The sequence below is a fragment of the Leguminivora glycinivorella genome, chromosome 20, assembly GCF_023078275.1.
Source record: "Leguminivora glycinivorella isolate SPB_JAAS2020 chromosome 20, LegGlyc_1.1, whole genome shotgun sequence".
Lineage (NCBI taxonomy): Eukaryota > Metazoa > Arthropoda > Insecta > Lepidoptera > Tortricidae > Leguminivora > Leguminivora glycinivorella.
The window spans coordinates 1,330,541-1,343,998 of NC_062990.1; the positions used below are offsets into that span (position 1 = coordinate 1,330,541).

The 13,458-nt window shown below is 39.2% G+C and overlaps 1 protein-coding gene across 2 annotated transcripts in view; it reads right to left on the reverse strand.

Annotated features, from left to right (window-relative positions):
* The window catches only part of LOC125237249 (thyroid receptor-interacting protein 11-like), a 122,345-nt gene that overhangs the window by 80,760 nt on the left and 28,127 nt on the right, over positions 1 to 13,458 (reverse strand). The window contains exon 1 of one of the 2 annotated variants that reach the window (XM_048144265.1): positions 12,537 to 12,610. The exons of the other annotated variant lie outside the window; for it this stretch is intronic. The gene's annotated coding sequence lies outside the window, so the exon portion shown is untranslated. Of the gene's footprint in view, positions 1 to 12,536; positions 12,611 to 13,458 lie in introns of those variants that run through there. 2 annotated transcript variants of the gene reach the window in all.

Sequence of the window (13,458 nt, forward strand, 5' to 3'; positions counted from 1 at the left end):
TATTTTATATCACTATTAAAAACAATCTCCCCAATCATTTTTCCCCGTGTGGTGACGGGTTAAGAATTTCACCACCCCCTTTCTTCTCGCGGGTGTCGTAGAAGTGGACTGTGGGATATGGGTTAAATTGTGCGCGAGAGGCGAGAGGCTGGCAACCTGTCACTGCAATGTCACAATTTGGATTTCTTTCAACCCCTTTTTGCATGCACTGAAACTTAGTAGTTCATATGCTCTGCCTACCCCTTTATGGGATACAGGCGTGATTATAATTATGTATATGACGGCGCGTTGTCGAATATTGCACCTATTTGGGTTCACATCATTAGATTAATTGCCAATGTTTGTAATTTAGCTGTTTGATAGACTGTAATCGAATGTTATCAAGATCTTAAGTATCAAAGTATGTTATTATGATTTGTTATTAATCAAAGTAGTAAGATTGATGTTAAATTGTAGGGTATCTTGATGTTTCGTTGACAGTTGACAACTAATTGTTTGTTATGATTGCTTAAACGTCATAATATTGTGATTGTTGATTCTTTTAAAATTCAGGGTATCTTTGAAATTAACTTGACATTGACAGTCATGAAAATATTGCGGGTAGTATTGAAATAGGAGCGGGTTGTCCCCGAATAGGGTAGCAAGATGGCGTCGACCGGTCGGCAGCTGTCATTCCGTTGACAGCTGCGCGCGGTGGTGCACGTTTTCTAACCTATTGGCTCCTAATCCGTTTTTATTGTGCCAATCCTATGTTATTTTGATCTGAAGTGTATTGGAATAAATTCTGTGATTCGTAAACGTGTAGTACATGCTTTTATTTCCGCGTTTACACACCCTTATATCACGATGGGTGATAATAATGGAAGTGACGATGCCCATCTTCGTGACATGTTAAAAAATAGTGACAAACGTTCCGCTGAGCCTCCTGTTGCTCCGTTATCAGAAGTGGGATTACCTGATGTACCTCCACAGCAGCATACAGGTCAGAATGAAAATTTTTCTCTAAATAATGAGTGCGATCGATGGAAATTTCTTTTTGAAATGCAGCAACGGAATTTAGCAGATCTAATACGTGCTATACAAGAACCGCGTGTCACTGAATCAAAAGTTTCGTTGCCTGAATTTAATCCTGATATGCAGGATAGCGATGCGCGTGCATGGTGCGAAACAGTAGACTTGTGTTTGCAAGAAAAGCCTTTGTCTGGTGGTAACCTTATAATGACCATAAGCAGAGCACTCAAAGGAAGCGCAGCAGCATGGTTAGCACAGGCTAGCTTTCCTGGAATAACATGGCCCCAGTTGAAGGATCTATTTCTTGCTCGATTCGATTTTGTGGAAACTCCTGCCGCAAATTTATGGCGACTATTCAACGGAAGCCCTAAAGAAGGCGAATGCTTGTCCGCTTACACCAGTCGATTTATGAGCGCCTTGTTGGCAAAATGGAAGTCTTTGACGACTGAACAAATCGCGATAGCTGTAACACTAGCTCATGCTGCTAAAATAGAGCCGCGACTTCAAAGAGTGGCATTTACCACTGAAATTGAAACTCGCAACAAACTTCAGCAAGAGCTCATGGCTTTTACTTTTAGAAAAAGAGGCCCCCCTAATCAAGACAAGTCAACATCGTTTGTGGATGCAAAGAAGCCGCGCACTGATAGCTCTCGAAGATGTTACAACTGTGGAAAGCTGGGTCATGTATCTAGTGAATGTCGAGGGAACAGCAGTCGCGACACCAACACTACACGCTCCGAGAGTTCCACTACATCTACAACTCAATCTTCGAAAGGAGACAACGATAACAAGAAGAAGATCACTCCAACCTGCTTCAAATGCGGTGAACAAGGTCACATCGCCTCACACTGTCCTACGAAGGACGCTAAGGACAGCGATGCACGGGTCGAGCGACGGGTGGATATCTGTACCATCAAAGCAGCCACTGATCAACTTATGGACGAAACCGGTGAGAAGTTTTCATTTTGTTTCGATTCTGGTGCCGAATGCTCTTTGATAAGGGAAAGCGTAGCCAGTAGACTCTCTGGGAAAAGAATGAATTATGCTGTCAGGTTGATAGGTTTGAATGGAAATATGAATTGCAATTTCCAAATTTTGTCGACAGTAACAATTCAAGGTCATTTAGTGGAATTGTTGTTTCATGTGGTACCAGATGAGCATATTACTGATGACATTATGGTAGGTAGGGATCTGCTTTTATTAGGCTTTTCGGTTGAGGTTTTTGCGCACAAGCTTGTTCTTAATAAAACAAAAGTGATATCGGTCTGTAATGTAGGACAAAAAGTAAATAACTTCGAAGATATAAACTGCGATGTCTTGGGGCGTGAAAGACAACAATTGATTTCGCTGCTCGAACGTAATTCCAGTTATTTTGTTGAAGGCACGCCAACTGGTAGAGTTACTACAGGCCAATTGGAAATTAAATTGATAGACCCCAACCGTACAGTCCAACGTAGGCCTTATCGGTTGAGCCCGGATGAGAGAACTGTAGTACGTAATCAAATTAAAGAGCTTTTAGCAGCCGGCGTGATACGGGAAAGTAGTTCTCCTTTTGCCAGTCCTATGTTACTCGTGAAAAAGAAAGACGGCAGTGATAGGCTTTGTGTCGACTACCGCGAACTCAACAATAACACGGTTCCTGATAGATATCCTCTGCCATTAATATCAGATCAAATTCAGCGCTTAGTTGGAGCGAATTACTTTACCTCCTTGGACATGGCTAGTGGATATCATCAGATACCGGTACAAGAAGAATCGATTGAGCGTACAGCTTTTGTAACTCCTGAAGGCCAATTTGAATATTTATCTATGCCGTTCGGATTACGGAACGCGCCTTCTATCTATCAACGAGCAATTAATAAGGCCCTGGGCCCGCTTACCGAGTCCTTTGCTGTAGTTTACCTAGATGACGTAATCATTCCATCGCGAACCATTGAGGAAGGTCTTGAGCGGTTACAAGTGGTAATAAAGGCTTTGACTGATGCAGGATTCTCTTTAAATATCAAAAAATGTGCTTTCCTGAAACAGAGAGTCGAATTTTTGGGCTTTGAAGTGTCTGCAGGAGAGATAAGACCAAACCCACGTAAAATAAGAGCTTTGACTGAACTGGCGCCACCTCAAACAGTTACTCAACTACGCCAATTTATCGGTTTAGCTTCTTATTTTCGCCAATTTGTCCCCGGGTTCTCACAAAAGGCAGCCCCACTTTATGGTCTTACGTCAGGCAAAGGTAAGATTCACTGGACTCCCGAGCTTGAGAAAATCCGTAAAGAAATAATAGATATCCTCACCAACAAACCCGTACTTACTATATTTGATCCGGATCTCCCTACGGAATTACACACGGACGCGAGCGCGGAAGGCTACGGTGCCATACTCATGCAAAAAGTTGATGGTAGATTACACGTCGTAGAATATTACAGTCGTCGGACTTCTATGGCCGAGTCCAATTACCATTCCTACGAACTAGAGACACTCGCGATCGTGAACGCTATAAAACATTTTCGTCATTACCTGCAAGGGAAAAAGTTTTTGGTAGTTACAGACTGCAACGCGGTCAAAGCATCTAAATCAAAGTTAGATCTCACACCTCGAGTACATAGGTGGTGGTGTTTTCTACAGTCATTTGATTTTGATATTGAGTACCGACAAGGCAAACATATGAGCCACGCGGATTTCTTCTCGCGTAATCCTTTGCCAACCCGTAAACAGGTATCTAAAGTTGAACAGAAACGAATTAATTTAACAGAAATTTCTGATACCTGGCTACAAGCCGAACAGCAAAAAGACGATGAAATCAAATCTATCATTACTAAACTCCAAAATAATGAACTCGACAGTGATATTGCTAAAACGTATGAAATTAGGCGTGGGTTACTATTTAGAAAAATTGACAGGAACAATAGGAGTCTTTGGTTGCCCATAGTTCCTCGGGCTTTTCAGTGGGCTATAATAAATCACGTACATGAAAATATCATGCATTTAGGGTGGGAAAAGACCTTAGAAAAAGTCTATTGTCACTTTTGGTTTCCAAATATGAACAAATATGTTAGGAAATTTGTAGAAAATTGCATCACTTGTAGGGTTGCAAAGGGTAACTCTGGAAAGGTTCAGGCTGAATTGCACCCCATCCCTAAAGTTACTATACCATGGCACACCATTCATATGGATGCAACGGGAAAGTTAAGCGGAAAGAAAGATACGAAAGAATACGTGTTCGTATCAATAGATGCATTCACTAAATTCGTGATTTTATACCACACTCGAAATATTGACGCAACTAGCGCGATTAAAGCATTAAAATACAATGTTTCATTGTTTGGCGCACCTCACCGTGTTATTGCAGATCAGGGTAGATGCTTCTCAGGGAAGGACTTTAGAGACTATTGTAATGCCCATAATGTTGATTTGCATCTCATAGCAACTGGTAGTAGCCGTGCAAATGGACAGGTAGAGCGTGTTATGTCTACACTCAAAAATATGTTAACAGCTGTAGAGATAAGTAAGAATAGGTCGTGGCAAGACGCGTTGTCTGATATTCAACTAGCTATTAATTGTACTATGAGTAGGGTAACCAAAGCAAGTCCCTTAGAGCTTTTAATAGGAAAGGTTGCTAGACCTCTAGACCTCATGACATTAGAAACAGATGAGACAGAAATCGACTTGAATTGTATAAGAGAGCGATCGGCACGAGAAATAGAGGCAAGCGGTTCTTACGAAAAGAACAGATTTGATAAAACTAAAGCCAAGGTTAAAAAATTTAAAGTTGGTGACTACGTTCTGTTGGAAAACCATGAGCGTAATCAAACAAAGTTAGACTCAAAATTTAAAGGTCCGTATTTGATAGTAGAGCTGTTGGATGGTGACAGGTATCTACTGAAGGCTCTTAACTCTAATAGGACATACAAATATGCACATGATCGCGTGCGGGCTATGCCTGAGTGCTATGTTCCTTTAGAGTTAAACGCTGGGTTGGAAGTCCCTATTGACCAAGCTGAGACAGAATGTGCCGATGACGGCGATGGTGAGTAACTTAATCACACGATACTATTTTTGCTTTAAATCTCTACCCATGGTTTCCGTAATGACATTGACTTGCCTGTGTGGCATTGACTCGCCTGTGTGGCTGTAACTCGCCTGTGTGGCTGTAACTCGCCTGTGTGGCATTGACTGGCCTGTGTGGAATTGACTGGCCTGTGTGGCATTGACTGGCCTGTGTGGCATTGATTCGCCTGTGTGGCGTTGACTGGCCTGTGTGGCACTGATAAGCCTGTGTGGCAGTGACACGCCTTTGTGGCATTGACTGACTCGCCTGTGTGGCCCTATTAGCCTGTGTGGCATTAATGAGTATTCTTATTACTGTGTGTGACATCCCAATTTTATATTTACTTTGTGCAATTTTGACGGGCCTGTGTGGCACGAGCGTAACTTAATTTCGCCTCAGACATATTATGTTGGTCAGGGTGACCGAGTGGTCCATAGTGTAAACCACTACCTCTTCGTTGCAGATACTGAAGATGAGACAGCCCCAGCACACGAGGACGTGTGAATATGCAGGACGGCCGTGACGGCGCGTTGTCGAATATTGCACCTATTTGGGTTCACATCATTAGATTAATTGCCAATGTTTGTAATTTAGCTGTTTGATAGACTGTAATCGAATGTTATCAAGATCTTAAGTATCAAAGTATGTTATTATGATTTGTTATTAATCAAAGTAGTAAGATTGATGTTAAATTGTAGGGTATCTTGATGTTTCGTTGACAGTTGACAACTAATTGTTTGTTATGATTGCTTAAACGTCATAATATTGTGATTGTTGATTCTTTTAAAATTCAGGGTATCTTTGAAATTAACTTGACATTGACAGTCATGAAAATATTGCGGGTAGTATTGAAATAGGAGCGGGTTGTCCCCGAATAGGGTAGCAAGATGGCGTCGACCGGTCGGCAGCTGTCATTCCGTTGACAGCTGCGCGCGGTGGTGCACGTTTTCTAACCTATTGGCTCCTAATCCGTTTTTATTGTGCCAATCCTATGTTATTTTGATCTGAAGTGTATTGGAATAAATTCTGTGATTCGTAAACGTGTAGTACATGCTTTTATTTCCGCGTTTACACACCCTTATATCACGATGGGTGATAATAATGGAAGTGACGATGCCCATCTTCGTGACATGTTAAAAAATAGTGACAAACGTTCCGCTGAGCCTCCTGTTGCTCCGTTATATATATGTTAAAAATATGCCCAAAATATGGGTTTCATTCGAGGCAATTCAGGACCACGAAGGTTTGTTAAGATTTGATAGGAAAAGCCAGAAAAGGTAAAAAAAATGATAAAATGCTTACTGTGTCCGTCACAAACACAAAACACACCAGCTAACCCAGCAAAATGGTCTTATCTTATTAAATCTGCGAGGGCCCTTACGGATACACTTCGACCCATCGGGATCTTTTGTGCACTTACCCCCTACGATCCTAAGATCCTTCAGCTATTCAGGAGCTTCTCGACCATCTCCACGTATCGGATGATAAGGCTCTTGTTCTTCATTCTTTGTCTGGTGAGGGCGTGAGCAGAAAAATCGACAATTCACAAGATTAACAAGAATGGAATGATCAAATCTCGTAACCGTCAAGAGCAACTATTTTATTGGTTAATCTGTCACTCATAGAAATGTTCATTCACTCATTCGTTCTATTCGTGCCAACTCTTAAAAATTTGTGTGTAACATATTCTAAAATGGCAAAAACTATGGTAGAAGCAGACATGTAACTCCGTATAGACGGATAAAGTCTAAGAAAAAAACGTACCTCAAAACCATAATTATAAAGGTACGGTGGCCAAGATGGCGTTACACCTCTGGGGAACGTTCGGCTAGATGGCGCTAGTAAAAATATTTGACATTTTAACACATATCAAGCTAATAATATGGGCCAAATTGTCAAAACTGAGGTTCAAAAATTTTAAGCCTGTGTCGAGAGATGGCAGTCTATGCACTGTGATTGCACATTTTACTTTGACAGTAAGTACAGTAACTCTCTATAATACTCAATCCTCTTTGGTAGAAGCTTAGACGCCAAACAATACTAGTGCGAAACTTATCTTTATATATTTACTACAACCACTTTACTTCAACGTAAAACGAAATTATCAGAAAATTATCGTTCAACACCTCAACTGATAATGGCCGATAACATTAACGGTCACCGTTCGCGCCTATTTACAACTTTTTAAAAACTCAACTGTCACGGCGCTATCTATGGTCGTTTTTTTTAACGCGCGGCGTGAGTACTTAATGCCCTAATTACTTGAAAACTATAGTTTTACGAACACGAATGTGATAAGTTGTAAGTGTTTTCGATGTACTTGAATAGTAATGAAGGAGTTTTTGCAGTGACATTGTTGCTTAAGGCAGTTTTATTTTGTATGATTGTAAATCTTCTCTGAAATGATATTGGGTTGGCTCTTGCGTGTGTACTAAGCTTTATACGACTTTATAGAATAGAAATAAAGTTGTATAAGAAAATGGGTGGTTCAATGTTAAATTATTAGCAAATTTATCTTGGGTGGGTGTCGTGGAAGTCGACTGGGGGGAATCGGCCTACCAACCTGTCACTGTAATATCACGATTTCGTTTTTTTTTTCAACCTCTTAATCGCTAAGTGCCACTGAAATTTGAGCAGTTTCATGTGCTCTGCCCACCCACGCTGGGAATACAGGCGTGAAATTGTGTATGCATTACACTGAACTTGTCAGTTTATTTACATATAATATGTATTCTACTATATTGTACGAGTATAGTATATAGTATTTCAGAACATTGAGTTATATGACGAATACGCAAGTATTGATTGCACAAATTCTTATACAAGAAATATAAGGTCCTAATTTATTAGATGCAGATATTTTTACAGCTGATAGTACTCGGTCTCTGGAGTATATTAAACCGTGAAACATTATAGCTTTTACGATGTTTTTTTGGAGAAAACGGAAAAACAAATTTGCTACGTAAAAACACCCTGTTTATGTGATTATTAAATGAAAACTCATTGAACAGATTCTAGTACCTCTTTTACGTACCACTTAACTGTAACTGGCCACTTCAATGACATGTGCAGTTTTCCCGCCGAACCTTTACGACATTTACAACAAACAATTGTTGACATGACAGACAGTGTTATTGTGACATGTGATAATGCACATGATGATTTTTTTTAGACGAAATTATAATTAATTTTTTTGTTAGGAAAATGAAATCAAAAAAGTTACATGAAAAGATTTCTTAATTTATATTTAAAGTTAATTATTTTAATGTAAAGTATCATGTGTTAAAATATCTGCAACTAATAAATTAGGACCTTATATACTGTCAAGATAGACTTAATTCAAGAAAAACCATAGTTTAGTTTAGTTTATTTATCTCGTTTATACAAATTTCACACAATTAAAATTTACATTTCAGCTTATATTACTATTCGTATAACGATCGTTACAAAAGAAATAATAAAATTAAAATTACAAATAAAAATTGAAAAAAGTAGTGTGAACAAAAAAATATTAAAATGTCATATTGGTAAAAATAAAATAAATACAGGTTTAGTACTACATAGTACAAATCAAAAATAACCAATGTCAATAATACAATATAGAATAATGAATAATGAGAAATAATAAAAAATAAATTACGGAAATGTAAGAGTAAAGCTGTAGTACTATAATTAGTACATATCAATGTCAATATTAAAATTATAATAGAAAATAATTAATGTCTAAGAAAAATCGTCCATAATTTATTTTATTATTTGCATGTATTCTTTTACTGAGTATAGTTCCTTTTCCAACAGAAGGTTCTTCAGTCTTCGTCCGAACCTTTCCTCATTTTTTTCATTTTTAATAAAATTAACACTTACTAATTACATTTCCAACTATTTCTAATAAATCAGATACCCCTTCCCATCCGCCATTTTTTACCACAGACAATTAAGTTTTTTTTTTCTAATTCTGCCATCTCATTCGAACAATGGAATGGCGTGTGCACTGTGCAGCCATGTAATTTTACTGCATCTGTGATTACATTTGACTCGGTAACAGAAGGGCGTAAGCGCCACTGAGTTTAGTATGACTTAAGTCTATTTAGAAATAGATGGCGTTCAATGTCATAGTTACATGATGGGTCACGTGATTTTCGGTTTTTACTGTAGGATGACCTGTTTGTAACAATTGCAACAAGTTGGTAGTTAGACTTTGACCAGGCTAACTTTGCACTACCTTGACAGTTAGGATGCATAGGTGATAATCTTAAGGAATTAGCTTTTGACTTCATGTAGCGAGTTTTTTAAGCGATGTAGGTAAGTGGCATAGAACCATCCTTGGTCTACCAAGGGTTATTAAATTTATTATGATATTTTTGATAATCCTTCGTAGCTTTAGACCTTTAGTCAAGATCTCCAATAAGAAAATAGGCTAATATCATTTTAAAACATATCAATTGACATTGTCAAAACTGGGGTTCAAAAGTTTTAAGCCTGTGTCGAGAGATAGCAGTCTACGCATTGTGACTTTGACAGTAATTTGTTCAATAGAAATTCGATTTCTTGGTAACTCCAGAAACATTTTGAGTAACGCCAGAGACACTAAAAATGTCGGTCAAAAAGGGGATTCGCCCATATACTCGATGCTCTTTGGGCTAAGTTATTTTTGCTGTTAATTGTAGATAAGATAAAAACCCCTTATTTGCCAAGAGTGGCACTGAAGCTTTAGTAGTTTCATGTGATCTGACTACCTCTTTATGGGACACAGGCGTGATTGTATGTATGTATTTATGTATGTAACTAAGATAAAAAGTAAGTTTTTCAGAGCCGCCTGCAGTTTGCGTGTCACTGATTTACGTTTGCCTATTGTATTACTTTAATGGAGTTAGCTTCGCAATTTCAAGCCGTGTCGTAGCATTTTATCGTTACCAATTGGTCATAGCAAATCGGTTTAGAACCACCAGTATTATATCAAGTGTATGAAATAGTATTTTATGCAGCAGGCGTTTAAAGGAGGTCAAAAAAGACGAGCGGCGTGGGTGGGGCGCAGTATCGTTATAACAATGCGTTGCCATGGTTACAGAGCCAAACAATGCGTTTTCAGTTTTTTCGATACTGCGCGCATGCGCGGAAAGCCGACGGTCGCTGGCTTAGGGGAATAGACTTTTAAGTAGGGTTTTAAAGATCTATGCACGACCCTGTAAATGACGAATAACAGTTCGGGAGTAAAAAAACTAAATACTAGTATTACGTTGCCATGGTTACATAAGAGGCAACCTGAAAGTGACGTTTTGTGCCGGTATCCATCCATCTCGTCCCGTGGGTGTCGTATAAGGCGACAGGCGACTAAGGGAACACTGTTGGCGGCAGAATGCATGAGCAAGGCCCGCCCGTATCCTTAGGATCCTTGCTCACGAAAACTGGGGCTCATTTCTCGAAACTGAAAGTTACAAGCGGAAGTCTCATTCCAACTTGTCATATTAGACAGTGACTACCACTTGTAAATTGTAACTTGTAGCTTCGAGAAATGGGCCCCTGACCACAAAAATAACTTGAAAGGTACATCAAAGGGTAGTTCCGGAAAATTGCGGGTCACAACTATGGATGAGACTAACGACTAGTCCGGGACTCCAGGACAAGTAGAGTACCAGAAGAGAGGCCTATACTCAGAATTGGGCGATAAAGGGCTGATATGATGAAAGGTAGTTTAGGTAGTAAAAAAGAAAGCTAGTGACAATTACGGGTCACAACTAGATGAGATTAGCTCAGGACCGAGACAAGTGGAGTACCAGAAGAGACGCCTATGCTCAGCATTGGATGCATAAAGGGGCTGATATAATGAAAGAAAGGAAGCTAGCGAAAATTGCGGGTCATCTGGATGAGACAATGAGACAGATCAGGACAAGTGACGTACTAGAAGCGAAGCCTATGCTCCGCAAATGGCTGATATGAGGCTGATAGGCTCCACTGCTTAAACCCATCCTTGGGTCTTATGGACCAATCCTGTCAAAGAAAATTTTCACGTCACGTGCCATTTTTAGACCTACACAATTCGACTATGAAGCGGACTACGGGCTCCCAAGGACCGTGGCAAATGCCGGGATAACGCAAGGAGGATGATGATGACAACCGACTGAATAGCACCTAAGCTTCCAAGCTCATATAACCCGGCAACCTTCAAATCAAGGGTGAACCAGAACAGGCATCTTCTGGGCGAGCTCACACCATCGTAGGATTCGTAACCTTCGTAGGCCACGTCTTTGCCTTTGGCTAGTCTGTGGCCAAGAGTAAGCCCATTTATAATTAAAAAAAAGCATCAACGACAAATTTTTGCTTTTCACGCATTGCTGTCCGTATTTCAAAGTGCACTAGCGTGCAACGATAGTCATAAATTAGTTGTTCAAATTATCGATGGCACAGATACTCGATTGGTAATTGGGGTCCTTGGCACGAATGCCGGTTTCCACGCTAAAGGAAATCTCTTTTCCTATGCCGGTTGAATGGGTTGGCGGCCATCTTTGATTTTGAGTCGGTCGAAACTTTTGAAATGTATAGGGTCACCATTTTGGTAAACCATGAAAGGTACAATAAAGTACGAAAATTTTGTTTTTAAATACGTTCATATCAATAGCATAAAACATAACTATTTAGTTAATTTTTTTGCTGTTTTTGACTTAGCAAATTATGCTCAAGTCAGACCAAATTGGCTGCGATTTTGACAGTGCTAAGTCAATATGGCGCAGAAGAAAAATAAACTTTTATTCCCTAAAATATATTATTATATCATCAAGTTTAAGAACTTTATTTGTTTTAGAAGACTTTTCTCAGGGCAATGTTTTTGCGTAATTTCTGCAAACATTTTGCTTGAAAATGACACAAATGGTATTATAAAAAAGTAGGTAAATTTACACAAAATTATGTATTGACTGGCCCTAGCACTAGAAGTCTTTTATGTTTTTTTCGATAGCTCGATAGACAACTAAAAAATCTAGATCATTTCCACTGTAGATACTATGTACCAGTATTGGAACCATGGGACGCTAAAGGATAAATATTTATCGTAGCATTATGTCGTACAAAAGCAATGGTCTACAGTCTACACTCTGTTTCTGCCTTCTCTCTCTTTCAGATATGAATAAAAGAGAAGCACAATATTTGTAGAGTCGAACAGTTGAGTTAACATTAAAGTAGGTACTGAGCACTGTCTGTTGAAAATATAATATTTCATACATGATATGAAAAATGACAGACACGCTTGACTCACCAGGGTAATGATATTTTAATATGCTTGACACAAAAAGCATTACATATAAACTAAAAAAATATAGAAAAAAAAACTATGTCGCTTATATCTTAGGTTAAACAAAACATGTGTATTTTCCAATGAATCATCACAATTAAAAAAAATACATAAACCACCTTCACACTGGCTGACAAAAACCAAAACCTTTTTAAAATACCTGGCCGGTTGTAAAAAAGAATAAACAAGACTCACCTCGCTCAATCCTGCGTTAACTGTCACTTTTGAATTTGGAACGCGACAAAATCGGTGACCGTTCGCTGTGACGTCCGCACATCGACTGACTTTAAGGCGGCGCCTGAGTTTCAGTACCGCCTTTAACACAGACACGTATGCTTGTTTATTGCGTGTGTGTGAGTGAGCCTTCATGAAAATGCAATAGAGGCGCCGAGTTCAGAGGTTCGTATTTACAATTAGTTATGCGCTGGGACGTGTTTTTCTACCTTTTGTCAAGGGATACGGCGATGGTTGATAATACAAATATATCACAAAATTTACATTTTCGAATCTGTATTTGCATTTGTATGCTTAAATAGTCGTAGTGCAGTTTTTGTGCATGTATGACGACATTTACATAGTTACAAAGATGTTTTACATAGATACGGTATCGGTGGCACAGTAAGTTATTGTGACTAGAGAATTTATTTATGGTATTGTCAAAGTGATTCGTATTTAGTCTTAGAATCATATTTATATCGGGTTTCATCGCAGAACTTGAACTAACTTAATTAAGTAGAAGGTTTAATAAGAACTCATGTTTTTAACCCCCGACGCAAAAACCCCCGGCGTCTGTGTGTGTGTGTCTGTCTGTGGCATCGTAGCTCCCGAACGGAAGAACCGATTTACATTTAGTTTTTTTTGTCTGAAAGCTGAATTAGTCGGGAGTGTTCTTAGCTATGTTTCATAAAAATCGGTCTACTATGTCGCAGACGGAGGTTTTTCAAAATTTTAATTTTGTGGTTAGGTTAGTTATTTATAAACAACATATAAAATTTGGCGTTTGGGGTCGAAACCCTGGGGCCGTGGGGGGCCAAGTGCGCGTTGCCTCTACAAGGAGCTATCTAAGCGCCTTTGACGCTTCTGGTGACCAGAGGGCTGGCCAATACCTTGCTCAGCG